This window comes from Rhagoletis pomonella, unplaced genomic scaffold (assembly GCF_013731165.1).
Source record: "Rhagoletis pomonella isolate Grant_MI unplaced genomic scaffold, Rhpom_1.0 Rhpom_scaffold_00001, whole genome shotgun sequence".
In the NCBI taxonomy this organism is placed as follows: Eukaryota; Metazoa; Arthropoda; class Insecta; order Diptera; family Tephritidae; genus Rhagoletis; species Rhagoletis pomonella.
Genome location: NW_023458555.1, coordinates 55,757,921 through 55,767,089, shown reverse-complemented (window position 1 = coordinate 55,767,089; position 9,169 = coordinate 55,757,921).

Below are 9,169 nucleotides of genomic sequence, written 5' to 3'. Positions count from 1 at the left end.
CTGGTACGATGAGGAGTGTCAGGAAGCTGCAGAGAAAAAAGATGCCACCTACACGGCCACGCTGCGATCGGGCGCAACGCGCGCTATGTGGGACCGCTATAGGGATCTGAAGAGGGAAGCGAGACGTATTTGCCGCAATAAGAAGAGAGAGGCCGAAATACGTGAGTGCGAAGGGCTTGAAATGATAGCCGACAGGAAGAATACCCGAAAATTTTACCAGAGAGTTAGGCGACTTACGGAAGGTTTAAAGACCGGGGCGTACTCCTGTAATAACAATAATGGCGACCAAGTAACTGATGTCCAGAGCGTACTTAAATTATAGATGGAACACTTTTCCGCCCAAGTGCTACTTTGGACTGAGTAGGTAATTCAGGAGTAAAGTCCTCTCTCGACGTACGAAAACCACGCCTATAAGTCACTCATCATGCCCGTGCTGGTATATGGCGCAGAAGCATGGACAATGACAACATCCGATGAGGCGGCTCTTGGGGTGTTTGAGAGAAAGATTTTGCGGAAGATTTACGGGCCTTTACGCATTGGCGACGGCGAGTACCGCAGACGATGGAACGATGAGCTGTATGAGCTTTACAACGATATGGACATAGTGCAGCGAATTAAAATATAGCGGCTCCGCTGGCTTGGTCATGTCGTTCGAATGGACACCGACACTCCAGCTCTGAAAGTATTCAACTCGGCACCCGCTGATGGTAGCAGAGGAAGAGGGAGGCCCCCACTGTGATGGAGAAGGACTTGGCTTCACTTGGCGTTTCCAATTGGCGTCAGTTGGTACAGGGGAGAAACGACTGGCGTGCTTTGCTGAACTCGGCCAAAATCGCTTAGGCGGTTACAGCGCCAAAAAGAAGAAGAAGAAATTACACTATAATTGAACGTATACATATATATATGCATTGTCGTCAGTAGTAGAAGTAATAGAAAAGTCTTCCCATCCTGCAAGGAAACCGGGGACTAGTGAATCAAATTATTAAAAATATCATTATTAAATTAGTCTGTTCCAATAGCAGTTTACAGCGGTTTACAGGATTTAGTCAGAACTTACAGGAAGTCGTTCCTATTGACATAAAACCTGTAAGTGGGAACACATTTAAGAGTAACAGAGCAACTGTTCCTAGTCAGAAGTTACAGGATTTAGTCCGGAGTTTTTTTCCTGTAAGTTCATGAAAAGTGTTAAACGATCGGATTTACATGTGCAAACAAAAACAGAAAGCGATGAAAGCAAAGAACCTCATATTTATTAAAAAATTGAAGTAAACAACGAAATATTTGAATACGTATAGATTTTAATAAATATTTAGTGATATTTCAGCCAAATCAGTGTTGTACCAATGACATGTAAACAAACCGTCTGGCGTTTTTACAGGAAATAGTGCTTTTTGCATTACCGTGCACTTCTGCATCTGTTCTCCTTTTACTCTCACTTGAGAGAGTAAATTGTAGTTTGACAGTTCCACAGGTTTTTAGTCCGAAGTTCAAAGGAACAGACTAATTTCTAGTTCTGTACTAGGTCTTTATCGGGAAAAACCAACTAGTCCGCTAGTAACTAGATCCTCCTCAGACCAAAATCGGCGAAAAGTGGTACTTTTAAAAAACTAATTTCTTTTTCAGTTTTTTTACTAGAAATCTATGTATATCTAAAGTGACGAATTCAGAAGTTTTTTGCTCATTCTGCGCTACTGTTTAGGAAATAACTATGCACCTATAAAAGTACATGCACATAGATACACACATATATACATACATGTGTATGTGTGCATCGATATGAACCCTGCAGGGAGTGACGTTAGCTTATACCTAACTTTAGTCTGTTTACGCGAACACTAGTGCTAACTATTAACTGTGTATTTTGTTCGAAAAAAGCTAACTACTTTTGTGGGGCGATGGCCGCAAAAAAGTCAGACCTGGATACCTCTGCATTACATGTCAACTAACTTGTAACTAACTACTTTTGGACATAAAATATCAATAAGAAAAACAAAATATTTTTTTGTTTTTTTGTTTTTTTACTTTTTTATTTACTTATTTATTTACTTTATTTTATTACATTTCATATTTGTTTACATATTCTGCTCTGGGTGGCCCCATATTCGAACACCGTCAGACATAACTTCAAAATGATAGTATAAATTTCGATCTTCCTTTTATTTGTCCTCAATATGAAAAAGAATCTGCGAAGTTCAGAAAAAAAGTGTATTGAAAGTAATTTTTGTTTGAGGATATTTAATAGAAACTTGTCAAGAAAACCAACTCCCGATTGCGTCTGCATGACTCCTGCACGACTTTACAATTCACTTTAAGTTGGTTTTGTCATAGCAAATTAAAAGTGAGGTATTAATCGAAATCTCGCCAAAAAGCTAACTATAAGTTGGTTAGTTTTAACAATTGATAATTTTTCACTGCAGGGAAATGCAGACCTTCGTTTTATTGAGTTTTCTTCTAAGCAGGGACGTGAACCGGATGAAAAATTCGGTCGGTTCGGTTCAGTGGTTCGAACCGTTTTTGCACTTCTGAATTGGTCCATCAAAGCGGTTTTTTGATCTTTGAACCGGTGTTTCGGTTCGGTTCAACGGTTCGAAAAACAAAAAAATAACACGCAAGTTTAATAGCGTTTTCTTTTCTCTAAAAAAGGCTGCACTTATTCTGCCTTGTGTTAGCGCTGTCACATTTTCATGTTCTTTTCTCAGCCCTTTCACAAGGCGTCGTGTTCTTTTCTCAGCAGGTTGCGCTCTGATCCGGCGAAAGTGCTGCCTTTTCTGCCCTCAAATAAACGTGAGGGTGAGAGTTGCATGGTTGATTTTTAATTTAATCTTGTAAAAATGCAATTATTTTCCCTATCAGAAATAAGTGTGTTTTAAAATTGTTACAGACTTACAGGCCAAGTGAATAATTCAGCTTTATTAAGTTCTATAAATAAATTGTGATGGAGTAGTATATTTTCTGTTTCATTCTCATATAAAGAACGCAACATTTTCTCAGGTTGCAGGGCAACGCAAAGCAAGAGTTCCCATATAAAAGGCCAGAACTTTTTTTGAGAAAAGAAAACGCTATAAGTGTCAAGTGTCAAGTGCAACAACGCGCAAGGTTAAGAGTCAAGTGTCTGTCAAATGAGATGGGTTGCCTTTACATTTGATATTGTTACATGATAAGCAAATATGGTAGGTATTCAAGAATGATAGAATACAAGATTGCGCTGTCCTGCGCGTTGACATTTGTGTATCACAAGTAAACAAAGAATAGAGCGAAAAGAAGAACAAGTTGAAACTGCCAAAACAGTTCACCTTACAGCGAAAAACGTGTTTTATTTTTGCTAAATGCGAAAACATTGCATTTTTACCTAATCTATTCGAGAATAGGTAACATTTTAGTGCACTCTATTGCCTTGCAATTGAGGCTGTATTTTTTTTCTGCTTTTCTTTACTGTTCAAATATCTTTGAACATGGATACATATCTGCCTGAATAATAACATTCAATATAGCAAGAACTGTTTTGCCCTCGACAATATGTTCAAACATCTTTGAACATGTGTGAATACATACAAACATACATATATGCCTCGGTCTTAAAAATACTCAAACTTAAAATTGTAATAAACATTTCTAATTCTTGAATATACAAAGGAAAGATAAAAATTGTGCTCTTGAACCAAAACTAAAATACAGTCCACTGGAGAAAATACAATTAGAAGAAAATATAATTTGTACGCACATTTACATATATAAATTCAAAAGTATGTATCCAAACACAAACATACGACAAGAATGTCAAGTGCATGCGACGCACAAAAGTAGGTAATTAAATGTAAGGAACGTTCGCGATAAACAATAAAATATGGAATCGGTTGATCCTTTATCAGTTGTAAAATGCTGCAAAGCAACCCTTATGGTGCTACAAATAGAAAATACATTAGGGGTATTCTCTGAGTCTTGCAAAGCCCTTGCATGGTGCACAGATTGCACGGATTGCACGGTAAAAACCGGTTTTCGTATGGGACAGCTTTGCAAACCGTGCAATCCGTGCACCGTGCAAGGGCTTTGCAAGACTCAGAGAATACCCCTATTGCCTATCAATATTCTTTACATGGAAAGATGTAGCAGAGGCTCACAACCAAAATACCATAAGAACCAATGCACTGGTTTCTTATTTATATACATACATACAAACACACACACATATATGTACATATACAATTACTTAGGAAACAAAAAGTAAGAAAATTGTATATAAAGAAGAAATATTTAATAAATATTCAGAATCATAAAGACTCTCAAATAACACTCTTCTTCTCCGCTTCTCTTTTTTCTTTTAATTTTATTTTATATGCTTTACTTCCCCCCACCAGCGGTAAGGTGTAAAGCATTTAACACTCTTTATTCTTCTTTCTTTATTAAGGTTTTACTTCCCCCCACCAGCGGTAAGGGGTAAAACTTTTAATATTGAAAGTACTAACCTCTTATTTTATTAGACTCTACTTCCCCCCACCAGTGGTAAGGGGTAGAGAATTTTAGAATAAAAGTATTTGTAGGTCAAGCATTACTGAGAATTACTTGTTTCCCCCCACCCGAGGTAAGGATCAAGTGACTCAGCTCTGCAACGAACATTACTCTCAGTCTTCACCAGACGCCCACTTTTCTCTTTAGTCAATCTTATCCCCACTAAGTTCCATTTATTGGATATAATACATAAACGCAATCATTACAATAAAATACCCTGCAGATACACCATTATACTGAAAAGTGTACGCTGGGAATATACTTCAATTACACGTATGCAAGTATGTAATTTATATGTACATACATACATATATGTTACCACCATAATTCATATATTTGTGCATATTCCTACATTCCTTCCAACCGAAAAGCATTTGCTTGCATTACTTACATATACATATGTATGTATGCTGTATGCATAACCAAATGCATACCCAAAACAAACGTCGTTGCAAACTTTTCGCGATAAGTTTACGGGAGCAGCAAGACCTCAAATGTCTTCGCTACCGGAGAAAGGAGTGTTATCGGACGATACAAATCTCCTTTGTTGGCTGGTTTCCCCGGTTTGAGCAGTGGGACCACTCTCCCCACCTTCCAGATGTCTGGGATGATGAGAGTAGCTATTAACAAATTGAGGACCTCCGTTAGGTACGCTACTCCCGCATGACCCAAGTTTTTCAGCATCAGCATGCATATCGGTCGGGACCCATGGCTTTGCAGGCTTTCGCTTTCCCAATGGCCACCTGAACTTCACCGCAAGTGAAAGCAAGGGGGCAACAAGTTGTTGGGAGTTTGTGCAGCCTTCTGGTCACTTGACGCTTGGCTTTGTCCGCCGGAGGATGCAGTATGAACTGCCGGCTAAAATAGCTCACGCATCGCTCCCGGTCCGACGAAGCATGGTCGCCGAAAGAAATTTCGAGCCTGTCGTCATGCTTCGTCGGATTGGACAGTGACCTCACGGTTGACCAAAGCTTACTCACTCCTGAGGTGAATTTACAGGTCTTCAGATGCTCTTCCCACTTCTTTCGCTTTTGTACGCTCACTAGTTGCCGAATGTCCGCATTGAGATCCCTGATACGGGGATCTCCGGGATCGGCCTGACGAAGGCTGTCACGCTCATCGGCTAGAACAGCCGCTTCAGCAGGAAAATTTTGACGTGGGTCCGTTATGTCCTGCCGGTACGAAGCGAGCTGCAGCAGCGGTGAATGCCTTGCGGGACTTACGTTCACTAAGGTGGACGTCGGTTTGTGCGGTTGGTTTATCGATCGAGACTACTATGGGCAGATGATCTAATGCCAAAGTCCGAATAGGTCGCCATGATATGCTGTTTATCAGACCAGCGCTGACTATTGTTATGTCTGGAGAGCTGCAGCATCTGCCTATAATCCTGGTGGGTGCGTCGTAGTTCATTGTGCAGAATGTCAAATCGTCTAACTGCTCGGCCGAGTCAGTTCCCCTTCGATCGTTTGACAGGCTTGAGTGGCAAAGATCGTGGTGCGCATTAAAGTCACCTACTACCATACGGTTTTCACATCTGATGAGCGCACGTATATTAGGGTGATATCCTGCCGGGCAGCAGGTGACGGGGGGTATGTACACATTAAATATTTCGAGCTCAACATCGCCTGACCGGATAGCAATGCCCTGACATTCTAGGGAGTATCCCTGCGGTCGATGTCTGCTTCAATAAGACGATACTGCACGATTTGGTGCGTGATGAACGCCAAGCCACCACCATTATCTCGCTCGCGATCTCGACGGTGCACGTTGTACCCGGCACAATTCAACAATGTTTAATTGCTGTGCAACTTCGTCTCTTGGGCCGCAGCTATCAATATACCACGCCTTCCCATGAAGATGGTTATCTCCCCGATCTAGCTCTGAAGCCCGTTACAGTTAAATTGAAGGAGCTTCATGTGGTTCGGGAGACGTGTAGTAATGCGGGGTGTGAGAGATGTGTGTGGCCTTGCCGCCATTGCCTGTGTGCGCTGCTGTGTTGGTTACCGCCCTGTGGTGTTAGTGGGTGGCGTCGCAGTTGGGGTTTGTGACCGTGCAGCGCAACACGGGCCCTCGAAGTTCCTCGTCCATTCTCGCGTAGTGTGCAGACCTGAAAATGCCCTAAAGTGGCACCAGCCAAGGCAGGTGTTGCAGTTGACTGAAGTCACATTACGAAATATCCTGGTCTGACATACCGTGCAGATAGTAGGAGGAACCAGAAGTTGTTGATGGCGGCGTGTGGGTGGTGGTGCGGTTGCGTTTGTTCTGTGGTCTGTCGTGGTTGTGGTGGGGTCTATTGTGTTGTTATGTTGTTGTGTTGTGGTGTTTGTGTGGAGATGCTCAGGTGGACTGGGGTTAGCCGTGGAGGCTGCTCTATTTGAGCATCAGGGGGCAACAAACGACGTGGCGCAGTGCGGATGTGTCCGTAATCCTGAGCAGACTCTGAGGTAACTCTACCCCTCGCAAGCATTGCACTTGACTGAGGTTGAGTTGTGGTGTAGTCGTCTCTGGCACACACAGCAGGCGTAGGTTTCTGACCCTGGCTTTGACTCGATGCCAGCCCTGAGCAGAAGAAGACGTAGCGAATGTAGCCCTATGGATGAACAACTTCTGAGATACTTCGCCGATCTAAACGTGTGTTTAAGCCGCCACTTAAACTTAATTCAGCTGCCGTGCGCGCATCCTTTGACCGCAGCGGTGTCAAGGGAACTCCGAAAGAATGATTAACGAGCGCGCACGGCCGCTTTCCGTCATCGTGCCAAATCAGCGACACGACAGTTCAGCTACTTACGACGGTCTACGCGCACGCGCTTCCTTAAAATTAGTATGTTGAGAATCTTTTTAAATGTTTCATTTTTTTTTATTTATATACATGAAAACATAAATTTAAATTGTTAAACTATTAAAAACGCTGAATACACTGAGCGGAAGTTTGTAAATATTTTAAAATCGAAACCTAAGTATTTACTTTAACGGAAACCAAAGTGTGTAATGTGAACAAGGTGAGTGTGAAAGGCGACCAGTGGAATTATTCATGGTCCTTCGCAGCCAACCCTGGCCTAGCGCCAAAAAATACAAAAATTAAAATTATTAAAAAACCGTACGTCCGCAAAAAGCTTATATAAAAACTGTTAACTAAACACAAAAGACAACTATTTCGAAGTGTTCAAAAAACAAAAGTGCGCGCATACATACAGTGCTACATACATATGTACATATGCAAGCGAAATACACGTACTTACCCTTGTGCTGACCACAAGTGTACATATCGCTAACTCAGAGTGAAAACAAAAAAAGACAAAAATTATAATTTTTTTTAATTTTAAATAACAAAAACATAAAGATACACATACGCAAAAAAAAAATGTGAAAATTAAAAATTTTAAATAAAAAGATTTCATAAACATACACACAGTCAAAAAAAGACAATCGAGTGAACAAGCTGTGCCCCAAAGAAGCACTACAGCAATAAAAGGTATCAGCTCGGCAACACCAGCAGTCATCAACAAACCAAACAAATTGGCTTACATACATACATCAGCCAAGCAACCGCCACCAGCAGCCATTAACAACATCAGCACAAGAAGCCCCCGGACCAAAAAGGAGCAAAGTCAAACACACATCTACATACACATAAAGGAAAGTAGTGAGTAGGCAAATTTTAATTTTCTTAAAAATTATAATATAAATTTTATTTTCTCAAAAGTTATATTATTTAAAATAAACTGCCAACGAATATATACGTACATATAGTACATATAAATGATTTCATAAAAGGCGTCTTTCTTCTCGCCAAAAGCGTTTCTATTAAAATTGCGGATATTTTCTTGCCGCTAAAAATTTCACACCGGCAATTTGCCGCTATTAAAATTTTGGTAGAAAAATTCCGTTTTCCGAAAAGCGGTATATCTCCACATACCGCCAATCTTATATGTATATAAGTATATGTACATATATACACATTCTGATATATACCCCAAAATAAATTGCGTTGCATTTTATATGCCTACTGTGTCCCACTGTGCAAGAACAAAATATTAGCACATTAAAATCACGATTGAGAGAATACAAAGGTTGCGCCGATCTCGGATCGCTATTCCTCTCTTAACGAATTTGACAGAATCGTTGTTGTCATGCAAACACACTTGTGCAATTTGTTTACGTTTTCCTTGCAACATTTTTTCTTCTTCTTCCATTCTTGCTCACGTTTTGGCATTTCTCTCTCGCAATTGCACCAGTGTGACGTCACACAAAAGTTATTCTCAAAAATCCTCTCTGATCGGCGCAATCTTGTATTCTATCATTCTTGCATTAAAATCATATACTTTCCTCTGCTTACTACCAATTTTTGCCGTTGGTCGCATAGTTCGTTGAACTTGGCTAATTATTATTAATTATTTCCCCATATACCATATGTACATATGTATTTTTACAAGTTGCATTTTCTGCAACTATTCGCATAATAGCTAAGAGAGTCGCTGTTGTTCATCGGACAATAAAGTCCACATACACGATTGAGAGAAATAGAGATTGCGCCAATCGCGGTACCGCTAATCCGCTCTTTGCGATTTTGACAGAATCAGCTGTGTGCGTGACGTCATCTTGGTGCAATTGTTGACTGTGAGCATACGAAAAAAACAAATAACAATTTTAATATTTGTGCATT